The sequence below is a fragment of the Solanum stenotomum genome, chromosome 2 (genome assembly GCF_019186545.1).
Source record: "Solanum stenotomum isolate F172 chromosome 2, ASM1918654v1, whole genome shotgun sequence".
In the NCBI taxonomy this organism is placed as follows: domain Eukaryota; kingdom Viridiplantae; phylum Streptophyta; class Magnoliopsida; order Solanales; family Solanaceae; genus Solanum; species Solanum stenotomum.
The window spans coordinates 51,762,188-51,774,724 of NC_064283.1; positions in this window are offsets into that span (position 1 = coordinate 51,762,188).

The following is a 12,537-nucleotide window of genomic DNA, read 5'->3' on the forward strand; positions in this document are numbered from 1 at the left end:
ATGGGCTCCGATGTCTAGTATATATATATAGGAGAAGAAAAAATGTCACATATCAGCGCCACAAATTTTTAGAATTTTAAATAATAAATAATTAAATATTATATAACTAATTAAATATTATAAATTTAAAATTTGAAATAAAAATAGACACATGTCATCAACTTACACACACAACTTTCAACATTTTTAAAAACATATTTAATAATTTTTAAAATCCAATTTATAAATTAGTAAAAAATACTTCTTTGTAAACGGTTGAAAATTTACTTTCATGATAAATACTTAAGATAATGCTAAAAACTGATTTTTTAAATAATTAAAATTATTTTAAAAAATGAATTTAAATTAAATCTAGAAAATACGGAATAGTTGTATTTATTATTAAAATTTAAAAACCTTAAAAAATACTGGATTTCCAATTTTATTTTTTTCAAAAATAGATTAAAATTTTTATTTTCACGATAAATGTATCTTTCCACAACTTCTAAATTCAATAGTTTAAAATAATAATAATTAGAATTCCCTATTTTAAATAAATAGATTATTGAATTTATTTATAAAATGTTTAATACTTTAAACGTGATAAGAAGAATAATTTATTTATATATAAAATTATTTATGAGAAAAACTAATAAAAATTATATGGATTTTGTACCAAAGAAATATAGGAGTAATTAATATAATCTAAGAGGTAGTTTATATACCTATATATCTAAATCTAATTTTTTAACTTTTAAAATTGCCAAAAAACAAAAAAAGTAAAAAATCGCAAACACTAAAAAAATGTTATGTATATATAGGTAAATATATCCAAATTTCAAACTCTAAAAATGAAAGTTGTAAACACTAAACAAATTTACAAAATCTTACGCTTACAAAATCACAATATTCAAATACGAATTAATCTTTATTGAAAAAAAAACATTTATCCAATTAAATAGGAAGTTTTAAAACTTATTTGCCATGTTGCTAAAAATTAGGATTAGATAACTATTAACCAATTCATTTTGAATTTTGAATTTTAAATTTTAAGCAACCAATTGAATAAATAAGTTACAGATGTATTAGAGCCCGTTTGGATTGGCTTTAAAAAAAGTAGTTTTTAAATCAAAAATAAAAAGTCAAACTGAAATGACTTTTAATTAAAAAAATAAAAAGTAGGGGGAGACCTACTTTTGGTTGCTGACTTATTTTAAGTTATTTTTGACTTATTTTAAATCATTTTTACCTTGTCAAACACTCCGTAACTTATTTTAAGTCATTTTTGACTTATTTTACGTTATTTTTTATATTTGTCAAACACTTTCAAAAGTCAAAAACTGACTTAAAAGTAGGTTTGACCAACTTTTAAACCAATCCAAACACTTAATTATTCAAAAATTATATAAAGTCCTAAATTAAATATAACTGATCACTTAAAATTTTTATTAACTTTAAACTTCTCATTTGCAGTTGTTGAAAGTAATTTATTCTTAATTAGGCAAAGAACTCCTAAACTTCATTTTGTCAAGATAAGTTGTCATATACTTTTAGATTTTTCTTTGTTCATCAAAACTGAATAGTAATTAGACTTATTTGTTTGTGGTTTACTTTTGTAAAATGACTTGTATATATGTAAGTGCATATTACAGCGGAACGATAATAATTAGTGCTTAGACAATTATGAAGAAACAAAAAAATACATACGTGAGTGGAAAATAAAGAATTACATGTGAAGAATGTCACAATCGAAACCACTGATGAATATTGTTGTGCATTGCAAGAATGAAACGGTATACAAATGCTTAGATATTTTACCTACTTTTCTTTTTTACTTCCTCTAAACACAACAAAGAATAATTTTATGTTTCTTTGTATATGTATTTTTAAGATTAATAATTTCTCTATTTATTTATATGTGTATTTTTTAAATAATTTCTTACAAAGATTTTTTAATTGCTTTAAATGTTTTTTGAAAAATAAACCTATAATAATCTATAAAGTACAGAGAGAGTTTTTATTGCTTTAAAATTAAATTGAAAGAAATCTATAATCTATAATCTAAATTATTATAAAGACAAGAAAAAACACGTTAGTAGAATCCTCATCAAATATAAGTTTTTTTAAAAGAAAAATTGTTTGCCTTTTTTTTGTTGGTTAAATTACATTTATTCGAATTTATTAAAGTTGCTTAATTAATATATTTTACAATTTACAATATGAATTTCATACTTGTTTTGTTGAATATTAACTTCGACTCTTTTTTTTATGACTTTCAGACTTTACAATGTTGAATTTTACATGAAAGGCCATAATATATATATATATATATATATATATATATATATATATAGAAGAGCACCACAAAAAACAAACTTTTTAAATGTTTAAAATTAATCACGTAGCATTTTTATAATTAATAAATAATTTTCAAAGAATAGAATGATGTAATGTGTGTGATTCTTCTTTTGTGGAAAAATGTTTTTAGCTATCTTTCCACAACTTCCTTATTTATAGCAAAACAAATGCAGTTATTTGAATGATCTGTTTCAACATTAAGTTTTTTAAAAAAATTCAAGATTTAAAAAACATAAATGATAAAAATATATTTACTAAGTTATTATTTTAAACAATGAAATAAATGATAAGAACACTTTTTAATTTGCACAAAAATAGAGAAGAAAGATAAAATTAGAAAAGAAACAAAAAATTATTAACTAACTAATTATAAATATGTGGTTAAAATAACTATTTCATGTACGATGGAGTTTTTTTAAATGTAATTTATATTAAATTAACTAAATTAATTTAAAATCTGAAATTAAAAATTAAAAATATTTTAAATTTGAAAATCTTTGTAAATGAGAATAATACTTATGCACGGTGGAGTCTTTTAAAACATAATTCATATTTAATTAAAAAATTAATTTAAAATCTGAAATGAAAAATATTTTAAATCTAAAAATATTTTAATTCTAAACCAAAAAAAAACAACATAATCGTACCATTTTATTTTATTTTTTAGAAAAAATCCCATGTTTTAAAAAATACATATATAACTATCCCAATAATGGTGCTAAAATTTAGGAACTACAAATTTATGTTTACATTTACATTAAAAAAAATTAAATTTAGCCTTTTTATTTGTAACTATATTTCCACAAAATATCTAACATATAATTACATGTACAAATAATGATGCCATATTATAGGGTTGTACATCGAGAGAAACAAGGAATATTGTTATTTTTGTTTTTGATAATTATATAAAACGTTATCAAAATTGCTTGAATAATTAATTTAGAATTTAAATTTTAAAAAATAAGTTATTAATCTTATCCTTGACAACAGCACATTTTTAGCCACTAAAACGTAGGCTTTTGTTCTTCTTTTTTGTTTATATTCTATATTTATATTTATCTAAATATATTCTATATTTATATTTATCTAATTTATTTATATTTTAATTATATATATTTTAAAGATTTATTGCGATTATCTTTTAAATTAGTAGGATCAATTTTAAATTTATGTAATTGCAGTTGTCTTTTGAATTTTGAGTTACACTATGATATATATATATGACAATCAATTTTAAAATTGGAAAATAATTTTACGATAAATAAAATTTTAAATTTTAAATTTAAGATAAATAATATATATCTATATTTAGCAAGTGTTAACTTATATCTTGAACAATATAGCAATTATAAGTCATTTAGCAAATTTAAGAATTCACAATATTATGCAACAACATTGAATTAAGTTGAAAATTGTGTTTCTAAAATATATGGTACAATTTTAAATTTTCAATTTAATTTTATTTTTAAATATGAATACAAGATAACTATGATCACACATAATATACTTTACCAGATAAAGTTCAAATCAACATCCTCTAATTCATATCCATATGTTTTCTGATACAATTTAAATTCAATTTTAAAAATTTCAATACAAATTTTGAGTAAATATAATATAGCGGGTGTATTAATTAAGATAATTTTTACCTTTAAATCAATTTTATATTATATTTTTACACAAATTTAATACGAAAAAAAACATTTAGAATATATTTTTATTTTGAATAAAACATGTATAGAAAATGTATCAACATGCCATTTAAACTCATGATATCAAATATTTTATTTGTATGTTAATATCAGTAAATTATTGACTTATTTTTTTTTAATTCAAACGACATAAAAAAAAAAAAGTACAAACACATAAAAATTTCAACATAATATATTATAAAACTAAAAGCTTATAGCTTATACAACTATAGATATAATATTTTAATACAATAAAATGAATTGTGTACTAATAATAATACTGATATCTTAATTTAATGTGCTCAAATAAATAAGGTAATGATTTGTATTATTATTATTATTATTATAATAAATTAAATATATTATTAAATGCATAATACATAATACACTTTGTTAGTTAATTTTAATTATAAAATTATTACATTTTAAATTATCCGCGCAACATGCGGGCACGTATACTAGTATATATATATAGGAGAAGAAAAAATGCCACATGTCAGCACCACAATTTTTCAGAATTTTAAATAATAAAAAAATATATTATATAAATGATTAAATTATTATAAATTAAAAATTTAAAATAAAAATAGGCATATGTCATCAACTTACACAAATAATGACAAATGTTAACATTTTAAAAAATAGATCTAATATTTTTTTAAATCTTATTTATAAATTAGTAAAATTTGATTTCTTAAAACTGCCAGATTCAATATTAAAAAAAAAACGAATTTATAAACTTTTTTTAAAAAATAAAACGGAAGTTCCATAATTTATTTATATTGAATTAACAAATCAATTTAATTCTGAAATTAAAAATAAAAAATATTTTAAATCAGAAAATCTTTTTAAAGATAAGAATATTTATGCACGATGGAGTCTTTTTAAACATAATTTATACTATATTTAACAAAATTAATTTACAATCTGAAATTAAAAACTTAACATATTTTAAATTTAAAAATCTAAAGAAACAAAATACATTTTAATTTTAAATAGAAGTAAATAATCGAACCATATGTTGTTTTTAACTTCCCACGTTTTTAAAAAATACCTCAATAATAATGCTTGCTAAAATTTAGGAATTGCAAATTTATTTATAGTCGAAATGGTTTGATGGACCCTTTTACTTGTATGAGAGATAATTGCATGTACAAATAATGATGCTATATTATAGGAATTATGTTTGTAGTTATTTTTTGTGGGAAGTGATCATATTTTTTAATGTTAAATATTTAAATTAATTATTTACTACTATTTATTTTTATATCAATTCTTTACAGATTTCTTATATTCATTGTTTACCAATTTAAATTTAGAGTGGTTAATCAGTTTTGTAGGATAAAATTTTAAAATTTAATTTGAAAACCGTTTAAAAAGTGGTTACAACTTCCCATGTTTTATCCCACTTATATCCAAAAATCCAAATTATTAGAGGAGTTTTCAAATTCAAAATATACCTTTTTCCATTCCCCATTTCTCTCATGCATTATCACACACAATATTCTCATTACTAACATTGATGATTACACATTTATGTTGATGTATATATTATTTTAATCATATCCAATTTTGAATTTTTACAATTTGTAGATTTTTTTTGTGTTAAAATTTTATGTTTTAATTAAGGCTAAATTGGAGAAGAAGCTCTCAAATGTAGTCGCAAGCAAAGAGCAACGAAGAAGGGGAAGTATGTATTCATAATCTATATTCAATGCACAAAGTACGAATTAACACTTTTTTTTTCTCGCGAGTATGTAAATTTTTGAGGCTTATATGTGTTAAGGTTTTTCCCGATTTTCTTATCTTATTTGAAGTTTATTTTTTCCTATTTACCAAAAATGTTTTTATTTATGAAAGGAAAATATATTTTTCTTTCATATTTGGCTTATGGAATCCTATAAATTGAAGATCCCTATTCTCAAAGTTTAACACAATAGAATCCACAATGTAGTTGTTTAAGAGTCTAGTTTATGAGGAAATTTTCTCCTAAATATATTTTTGTTTTTTTAATATTAGTTTCAATAGGTAGATCGCTTGACCAAATAATATTCATAATATATCTTTAGTATGTTTTTATTTGTCATCTGATTTATCAACCATATGATATGAAATTGTAAGCTTCTGCATGATGCCCTAATCACTTTCGAACCCAACAATATAATTTCTTTTTTTAAAAAAATTAAATAAAATATTTGTCTCCATGATAAGTTATATTTTATACTTTGCATATTTTTATCGAAAATACTTAATGTATACGACATGCAATGCTTTAAATCTGATTGCAATATAATATTTCATGAGGTAAACATGAACTTGATTAGCATTTATTTAGTTGTGTGAAATGTGTTCATAAATCTATTATGAAACACATGTACAATTCAAATGAAGCACGACTATGCACTTTTATGGTCTTTTCTATTTTTTATTATTATTATTATTATTATTATTATTATTATTATTATCACTTAATAGTTCGCTAATTGATTTTTGAAAAAAAAAATTAGTATCTTTTGGTTTGAATTTTTGTCAGCAACTATGAAATGACGGGAGATGGAAACTTTTCAGTTTTCTCAATAGAACAAAACAATATTAGTGAATGACTAAAGATTCATAATTTTCAAGGACAAAATTACATCCTGAATTGTTTAGTTTTCTTCTACTTTTCTATCCACCAATTTATATGCATATTGTTATGTCCTTTAATTATAAATTATTTACCAAATTATGAGTGTCAAAAGTAAGTGATGGAGTTATCGTTTCAAATTATTTGAGAATGTATGCTTCTTATTTGAGTCATGTTCTTTAATTATAAATTTATTGTATATTGTTATTTATATTTCATAATATTTAATTTGTTTAGACTAGGGTATAATAGTTATTTCATTATTATTTTGTATTGATAGTCGAATACTATCCGAGAAATTAACATGGAATTATAAATTAGTAACTACTAAAAGAGGTGCTCAAGAGAACCATAATAAGTTTTTTTTTTATCTATAAATAGAAATAAATCACTTCTTTGACACTTTGACATTGCACTTGAAAGGTGACCAGTTTCCTCTCTTGATAATCATTCATTAAACTTTCAAAGTAAGCAATCAAGCTTCAACGTGACAATTTTCCTCTTTGTCATAACGTATTTCAAATTTGTATAGTGGACCATTAGGAATGAATTTAGAATCCGCTTGAAATGACTTTTGATTTTTGACTTATAAGTTAAAAATTATCAATTAGAAAAATTCTAATTTATGGATTTGAATTTATTTTTATCATTTTAACTAAAATTTAGTACTTATAAATATTTTTTAAATTTATTCAAACACAAGTCAATTCAAACAAATAAGATGAGAAGTCTTTAAATTATTATGAGAAAAAAATCACACTACAAATAAAGTCAGCTAACTGAAATTTTTCCATAGGTAGTTAATATCAATAATTACAACTAAAATTAAATGTATCATAATGAATACAAAACATAAGTACTTCAAAATCACTATTTGAATTCTAGGTAAACACTCGATTGGTGTCAGGGATATAAAAACTAGTGATGGCATAAAATTTTAGTGTCTTGTTTGGTTGTCATGTTTGGGATAACTTATTCCACCATTTATACAATAGTGATGGAATAGGTTATCCCATATACATGGTGGAATAAGTTATTCAGGATTGCTAATCCAAGGATAACTAATACTGAGATAACTTGTTCCCAACCAAACGATCCTTTAAGAACAATAATTTAAAACATTATAGTAATAAATGCATACAAGAGGATAATAGGAATTGTGTAAGCTATTTATGATTTTGGTTAATTTGCAAAAAAAGAAAAAAAGAAAAAGAAAAATAAGATTAAATATATAAATCATGATAAAAGTTATCATTAAAAAATTAGCTAAAAAACGTATATGTTAATTTAACTATTATAATCTGTCAAGATGCTAAATATATTAATATTCTCTCATATAAATTTTAGAATATTGTTTAATAAGAAACTTGATTTTGAAATTATTCAATAAATCTATATTATAACTATATCAATTAACCGCATCGCGCGGATACGTATACTAGTATATGTATAATAGGAGAGATGATAGCGCTTACGTGTCAGCACCACAAAAGAATAATATTTTTTAGAAATAAAAATTACAAACTATAGATTTGCAAAAATAATAAAAAAAAACAAAGACACGTAATGGTAGTTAAACATTTTAAAATTAGTGGGATCAATTTAATATTTATGTAAATGTTGTAATTATTTTAATTTTTATTCAGGAAATAATAGTGATTCCTAAAATATAGGTAACTAATTGAAATAGGATAAACTCCTTTAAAAAAAATGACTATTTAAAACATAAAAAAATAAAATAATTACAATTGACCAAAAATAATTTTTTTTTTTTAATAATTACTATTTAAAACACATTTTTCTTTTACCAGTTGACAAAAAAAATTAAACAATGCATACAATAATGATAATCTTATATATCTATTAAAAATATTAATTACATGTAATAGAGTTAAATAATAAATTATTATTTTATTTTAAAAATAATTTTAAGGCAATTTTTAAAAAAAATTAGTTTGCATTGTTCCTTTTTTTTTTTTTTGTGAAAATATATTCTTAAATGGAAGAAGAGGAGGAAGAGAAAGAGGAAGAGGAAGAGGAAGAGGAAGAAGAAGAAAAAGAAGAAGACATATTCTTTTTTAAAGTTACCACTAGGGGTGTACAAAATCGAACCGAAAACCGAATCAAACCACAAATTGAGTTAAATCGAGAAAAAAAACCCGACTAGTGGTTGGTTTGACTTGGTTTGATATTGAAAAAAAAAACCCGACTATATTTGGGTTGGTTTGGTTTTAACTAAAAAAAACCAACCCGAGACCAAACCAACCCGACATTATATATATAATTTTAAAATTTTATTTTATACATAAAAATATTTACTTTGATATAATTTTTAAATATTTCTTATACTTTTACTTTTTCATAGTTTTAATCTTTTAATATATTATTTCAAGTTTGAAACTTAGAATTTTGAATGGTTTAATAAAAATTATAGTCCACAGATGTTGGTAATTATAATAAAGCTTAAATAAAAATCAAATTAATACTAATGCAAAAAGAAAATCAATTCAACACTAAGAATGACAATAATATTGAATATTTGTTCTTTGGTTTTACATTGGTTTAGACAATTCAAATACATAATCTAATTTTAATTTCCTTTAATATTTAATCATGTAACTAATACTTATTAAACTTATTTTAGCATGATTTAGTACTTTTAAATTATGATCATTTTCATTATGACTTGTTAATTTGCAATATTTGTTTTACGCGATTTCATTATTATTATTTTTTTATTGAATATTTTAGTGTCATTACTCATATCATATTGTGTTATTTTCTTAAGAAACATCTTAGACGATAGTTATATTTTGGTAGGACTAAAGAAATATTTGAAGTACAAGTAAATTATTTATTTGTATGAATACTTTACCGGAAAAACCCGAAAATCTGAAATACCCAAAAAAATCTGAAAAAACCCGAGGTTGAAAAACCCAAGTTTTATTGGTTTGGTTTGGTTTATAGATTTAAAAATCCGACACAAATAATTTGATTTGATATTTGGAAAACCTGAACCAACCCGGTCATGTACACCCCTAGTTACCACACACAAAGAGAGAGAGTTGTTAATTTAAAACTTACTCAGCAACATGACATAATTATTATTGTTAAGCCATTTATTTAAATTTGTTTCAGTATCGTTTGATTTTGAGTCTCTCATTGTTGGATTTGGAGTATTTTTATTTCAAGATCAAATCCATTTTATTTTGATCTGCTAATTTCTTATTGCTTTGTGCATCCCAATTTTAGTTAATTTACTTGATTGGATCAGCACTACGAAAAACATATTTTTTAAATAATTATAATTAATTAGGATTAAAGCAGTTTTTACAATTAAATAAGAGACGCGATTATTGTGCATATTTAACACTTTGTATTAAAATAAAATTTCACTTGCCTTTTTCATGTTCTTTTAAAAAAATCACAACAAGAAAATAATTTAGATTGTATGATATTTAGAGCTTCGAAATTACTATTAGTTTTTTTTTTAATTTTTATATAAGGTAATATTTACATTTGAAAGAATGGCCAATTTTTTAAATAATTATAATTAATTAGGATTAACGCAGTTTTTACAATTAAATAAGAGACGCGATTATTGTGCATATTTAACACTTTGTATTAAAATAAAATTTCACTTGCCTTTTTCATGTTCTTTTAAAAAAATCACAACAAGAAAATAATTTAGATTGTATGATATTTAGAGCTTCGAAATTACTATTAGTTTTTTTTTAATTTTTATATAAGGTAATATTTACATTTGAAAGAATGGCCAATGATGTAACAATGTGCAAAAATCATTTTTTTAATATTATTAAAAAACTATGCACATACCATTAAGCAAAGATATTATTATAATTAGTAATGATGAATTTATATAAAAAGAACATTTCAAAGAGTTATTCCCTCCTAAGTGGCAGTCTAATATCAAGACACTTGACAGTTTTAGAACAAGGCAAAAACAAAAGAAAAAAATAATAATAAACAACAAAATTTACTATTTAAATAGAAAATAAATTTAAAAAATGACATGATACAAAATAAATAATAAATATAACAATTAACGAAAAAAAGAAGAAAAAGAAAACATTACTAAAGGGATAGTTAAAAAATATGTAGGTCATTTCTTTTTAAAAGAAGAAGAAGATGATAACGATAAAAGAGAGTAAATTTTAGGTTTAACAAACATAAAAATTATATTTGTATGCTATAGCTATAGTTTGCATAATTGCGATTTATAATAAATTTTATGTTTGCTATGGAGCATCAGAGTTGTATAAAAATCGCAGACAACTTTGATTTGTATAAAATTGCTGGCATTTGATTTGTAAATCGCAGTGATTTGTATAATCGGGCATCTATGTCTATGAAAATTGTGTTTGTATATGTATATGTTCTTTATGTTTGTATATCTGCATAAAATTTGAATGTATACAATTGAATCGAAATAAAACATTTGTATATCAAATCTCTCTGTCGCTTTATACAACACAAATTATACATAGTAATTTGTATAAAGCGAGAAAGAGAGAAAGACAAAACAGAACTGGACGGAAGATCTGTTTTTGTATAATTATAAGTGTATAGGATGAAAATATATGCATTTGTATTTGTATTCGTATATACTGTTTTCTCTCTCTTTATACAAACAAATACGCAATTTATACATTTGTGTTTGTATAAAGTGAGAGAGGCGAGGGAGAGTGGCTAGCGCGGTCTGGGAGAGTGGCAAGCGAGATTTCTGGGGATAGAGGCGATGACAAAGTGTTTGCTACGGATTAGAATTAAATGAAACTATGGTTATAACATTTAATTTGAATAAATAGTTTGCTATTTTATACATTTTTTCCTAAAAAAATAATTAAAAATCATTCCTATAATTCTTCATCCACTTACCTAACTATTTCAATCTCTTAAAACTCAACTATATATTTTAATTTGCTATCTATATAATTGGAAAGACAAAAGTATCACTTATTAGCATCACAAAAAAATTTTGAATTTTGAATTAAAAAAAATGAATATTATTGCTAATGAAAATTAATATATCTGGACTGATTTACCCCTTTAAGATCAGGCTCTTTTAATACAACTCTTAGTGTTGATGTTTGATTGTTGGATGGATTCCATTTTTCCCCATCCCGTCAACTTTCTTCAGATGGACAAATATTTACTTGAACCAATAAGAGCATTTCAGATCTTAAACGTTTTGGGCTCGCTTAACAGATTTTAAATAAATTATACGTTAAATTTTTTAGTGAATGTCATAATTCTTTAATAAATGAATGATACTTAATAATTTTTTCACCTATATAAATAAGGAGATTGAGAGTAACTCAAACAAAAAGTCGTACTATCGTATATTTACTATTTGGTAATATAGCGAGGGTGATTATTATTTAATAATTTTCTTTAAAGATACATACCCAAATTTTATATCTTTACTTTTATTGGTCTTTATATTTTTGTCATATGTCTCAAAATTATCATATGTTATTATTTCACTATTTCAAAAGGTCTTTATATTTTTGTCATATGGATTGATGTTTTTATGATAATAAGTTTTATTGAATAGTTTCTTTCTTGGAGGTAAATTGCATAGGATGATAGTAATATATTTTTAGGAATAATGATTCTTTTATTGTTTAAAAGTTAAAGATATTAGAGTTGATTTGCATCTCATAATAATTTTTAATTACATTATTTATACTTGTAAATTCATGCTATAAGTTTTATTTTCTATGAATCTACTTAATCATGTTTCTAATTATTTTAAAGGAAAAGACTTAAATATGTCATTGAACTTTGAGAAAAGTCTCATTTATGTCATTCGTTAAAAGTTTGACTCATCTATACCATCATTTTTTTAACTCCATT